At 29.1% G+C, this 4,747-nt stretch overlaps 1 pseudogene; it reads right to left on the minus strand.

The window, feature by feature from the left end:
- Positions 1-1,742: 1,742 nt before the first annotated feature.
- LOC120282268 lies at positions 1,743-4,311 on the minus strand (annotated as a pseudogene).
- Positions 4,312-4,747: the final 436 nt, after the last annotated feature.

Genomic DNA, 4,747 nt, shown 5'->3' on the forward strand with positions numbered 1-4,747 from the left:
TTTTATATTAGTTTGTAAAAATTATTCTTAACATATTTTATCATAATTGGATTAAAAAAAAATAATCATCCGCCATTAAAAAAACAATTGCTATTTTGTATGGCTAATTGCAAACTTCAATAGGTAAACCATCACATCCAGTGATTGATGTCTATGTTTGGGTATCCATAATGGGTAATGTGACGGGAGCAGCACCAACCCTCACAGGTAACCATTACTCTTGCAAATGTGATGGCCATTACCTCTATTTGAAATGTCATTTATGTTCCATTTTTTTTAAATAGTTTTTGTCTCTTTTCATCCCAATTTTTTTTTTTCTTTTTTAAGTTTTCATAGCTTCATATTATGAATATTTTATAATAAAAATATTTTAAAATATCAAATATGTTATATATTATATATTTTACATAGTTAATTAATAACGATTAAATAGAGTAAATATTAAATTAAAATATTTAATAAATTAATTATAGCAATAAAATAAAAGCATACTCGAATATTTTATAAATAAAAAACCTACTTAATACATACTAATTAAATAATGAATTATTAAATTAAAATATTTAATTATATTAATTAAAATTAATAATAATATTTAAAATAGTTTATAAATAAGAATGTAGTTATTATAAAATCATTATACATAACACACTATTTTTATATAAATATTAATTTTCTTACTAAAGTATTAAAATAATTTTATGCTATTTTTTCCTCACTTTTTCATTCTCAATAACTTATCTTTTCAACTAAACATAGTTTTTATTACATTTATTTCTATTCCCATTACTTTTATTATTTTTAAACTTATTACTCCTATTTTCATTTCACGAATCAAACTTATCCTAAATTTTAAAAAGTGTAAAGTAACCAACAAAAAGAGCCCAAAAGAGCCACTATCATTATCAGTAATGGGAGAATTTATATTTGTCTTTTAAAGTCAAATAGTTGGAAACTATCTCAATTTCCGGCCATGGGACTATTATATTTTTATCTATGCCCTTATATTTGGACTATTAATACCCTTACATCTATTTTGCCCACTACAGTCAATTAATCATATTTATTGTTTTTTTTTTAACCATGTGACTCTTTTCTATTTTGCTTTAATGCATGTGATATGATTTATTATTTAATAAAAAAATAAAAAAAAAAGATATTTTATTATTCTCTCCACTCATATTATCTGATATGTTATATATTATATATATATATATATTTGATAAAGATCACATTTAATTATAACTTAAGAAAAGAATGCACAAAATAAGAGAAGAGAAGTACTATTGTCCTTAATTAGGGGCCAGGGTCTTGCTATTACTTTTATATTTTTTTTCTTGTTTTTTTCTCTTTTATTCTATATTGTCAGCATTCATTTTAATTAGACTACATTATTTGTTCAGTAGTGATCATGGAGCTAGAAATAGATAAATAAACTTATTTTTATTTATTTATTATTATTTTTTAAAAAAAACTACATTATTTGTTTAGTAGTGATCATGGAGCTAGAAATAGATAAATAAACTTATTTTTATTTATTTATTTATTATTTTTTAAAAAAATGGATAAACATCAACAAAGGGACCTATAATTATTTTTATTTATTTATTTATTTATTTTAAAAGATGGATAAATATCAAAGGATTGGAAAATAAACCAGCTCACACAGGTAGAAATAGAAAAAAAACAACATAAACAATCCCATTAAGTGTGTGGGATCGATAACAACACGAATTAAGAACAAAAACACGAACAACTGACAACATAAGGAACATAGGTGAATACCTAGGAGGAATTAAGGAAGACAGTTCCATCAACTTAACGGGTGTTGATTTATGACCAAATATTTCATCCCCACCCGATCAGGAAGTGAAAAAGCCATTAACTGTTAATCCACCATCAACAGATATAGTTTGGCCAGTGATGTAGGAAGCTACAGGGAGACACAAGAAGGCAACCAGAGGTGACACCTCAGAAGCTTCTGCAGCACGCCCAATTGGTGTCCGTTCACTAAGCTTCTCCATCAATTCAGAATTATCAAAATCAAACACCTGAAATTAAGAACAAAACATGATCAATTAATTAGAAACCAATAACAACAAACAAAAAAATAATAATAATAATATTAATTATCCCTTACACTTTCAGCTAGAGGAGTTCTAGTAAGCCAAGGAGTGACACTATTTGCCCGTATGTTGTCCTTTCCCCATTCGCAGGATAAGTTCTTTGTCAACTGATTCATTGCTCCTTTTGTTGATGCATAAGGGGACCCAAAAGGAACGGCAACCACCCCGGCAACAGACGAGATGAACACTATGCTTGCAGACCCAGAAGCTTTAAGGGCATCTCCAACCCTATAGCAAATCTGGCGTTTTAACCCAGATTTGGCGCAGGATTAACTCCAATCCTGCGCCAAATCATTCTCCAAATTTGAGAAAAGCTACAGTGACACGCAAGAAGTTGCGCGTCACTGCAGCAACGCTATTTGTTTTTTTATTTATTTTTTTTTAATTTTACTTTTGAGTTTATTTTTTTCTTCAATCTTCAGTTTATTTTTGTTTTCATTTTTAATTTTCAATTTATTTTTTTTTATTTCAGTTTTAATTATCAGTTTAATTTTTTAATTTTTTAATTTTTAATTTTATTATTTATCTTTTTTTGGTTTTTAGTTTTAAATTTTAATTTTTAATTTTTTTATCTTTTTATTCTTTTTCTTGTTTTTTTCAATTTTAATTTTTTTAGTTTATTTTTCTTTTTTTATTCTTTTTATTTTTATAAAATTTATATATATAATTTTTATATTTTTAATTAAATAAATACAACTAAAGAAAGTTGAAGTAGATGAGTCTAATAATCTGGCATGGTATTGCCACTTCCACCAATATTTTCAAAAATATCATTAAACATGTTAGATCCAGGAGGGGTGGTTGTTGAAAAATGTCCTCTTTTCTAGTAAAAATTTTCTTGTTGTGCTTTGTATACAAGCACGAATATTTGGATCAACTATAGAATTCAAGTCTCGCATCAAAATTTTGTCTTCATATCTCATTTGTTGAAGAGCAAGATTTTTGTTCTGCATTTCTAAGAACATTTGTCGATCTGCATTAGTCTTCTCTAACATCTCCATAATCTTGGAGTTATCATCTTTTAAACGACTAATAGAAGATGCTACTATGCAAATGACGAAGATAATTAAAAGCTTGTATGTTATTTTAGTTTTTTGTTAATGTGTTGTTTTCACTGGTGGTGATTGTTTGTATGTTATGTTTTTATTAAGTAATTAATGTAATTTAATGTTTGTATTTATATTTGTAGTTTATCAATCATATTTTATATTTAATAAATATTTATAAAAAATATTAAAAAAAATTATATTTTAAATAATATAATAATTAAATTCAATGGTTAAAATTGAAAAATTAAAGATGCTTAAATTTATTACTAGTATGAATATAAAAGTGTGAAGTGATAAGAATATTTTTAGAATATTCTATTTTAGAGTTAAAAATAGAGATGGTGGTTGGAGAAACTTTTACTGTAGAAGCTGTATTTTTGTGTACTGAAGCGCCAAATATAGAGTTTTGGATTGGAGATGGCCTAAGGAGGGGGTGAGACAGTTGGCACAAATGGAAAGCAGACTCAAAGTTTGTGGCCCACATCAAAGATGTCTCCTCCTCAGTATACTCCACTGTTGGTTTTACTATTGTTGTCCCAGCATTATTTATCTGATGATATATATGATGATGTTAATTAGTAGTGGTATTTCTGTTAGGGAGAGACGTGGAGGAGTGTATTCAAATTTTGGGTTTTAAATTATACACAATTATCAATATTTTAATGACTTGTTAGAATGGAGGAAACAATATAAATACATACCAAGCATACTTGTAACTATGAGTCTCTGAAAAGGAAAAGGAAAAAAAACCAAATATACAATGAAGTTTTTCTACATTTTACCTTCAGCCCCCTATCAATTAGTCCTAGTTCCGTTTCCGTTAATTACTACTCATCACAAAGATGTATGCAAGCCAAGATACTAATTAGATGAATATAAACACAATATTGTTTTGAAAAGTTAAATATATATACCAAGATGTTAAGCTTTCCTCCAAAGATGGAAGAGACTTGGGTGATGAGTCAGCTGCCGAGGGCGTGAAGAAAGCGTCGCGACGCGAGCCCGATGACTTGGAGACCTTTGCCGACCCAGAGGTGCAAGCTTGCATTCAACTCGCTTCATTGAATGAGCAAGTGTGTACTACTCGCTCCCAACGTTGCCAATTCCTCAACCATCGCCTTTTCAGAAGAATTCATGCATGTATATGCATGAAAGAGGCTAAGATGTATAAAGAGAAGTTTCAACGAAGAAGAAGAAGAAAACGAACCCTATTCCTTTGGTTCCTCCGGTGACAAGTGCTCGTCATCCCCTTCGGAGACCATTTGCCGATTTTATCTTCTATCTCTTCCTGTGCAGTGTTGATACCCCAGTTGTTGTTGGATGCTGGATTCCTCTGTTGAGGATGCTTGATCAGACATTTCACTGAAGCCACTGAGACCTGCTCCCGTGTTTCCCTGCGATCAATCCCAGCCTCCACTCACTCTCCACCACGACCGAAGAGATGTCAAAACCGCTATCGAATTGGAATTCTCATTTTCCTTGTTTTTATCTTAATGTTGTATTTGTTTATCACTTTATGTTTGTATTTTTATAATTCGAATGTTCTGGTTGTATGAACCATGGTGCCTTCTT

Source organism: Dioscorea cayenensis, chromosome 18, assembly GCF_009730915.1.
Source record: "Dioscorea cayenensis subsp. rotundata cultivar TDr96_F1 chromosome 18, TDr96_F1_v2_PseudoChromosome.rev07_lg8_w22 25.fasta, whole genome shotgun sequence".
Taxonomy (NCBI): domain Eukaryota; kingdom Viridiplantae; phylum Streptophyta; class Magnoliopsida; order Dioscoreales; family Dioscoreaceae; genus Dioscorea; species Dioscorea cayenensis.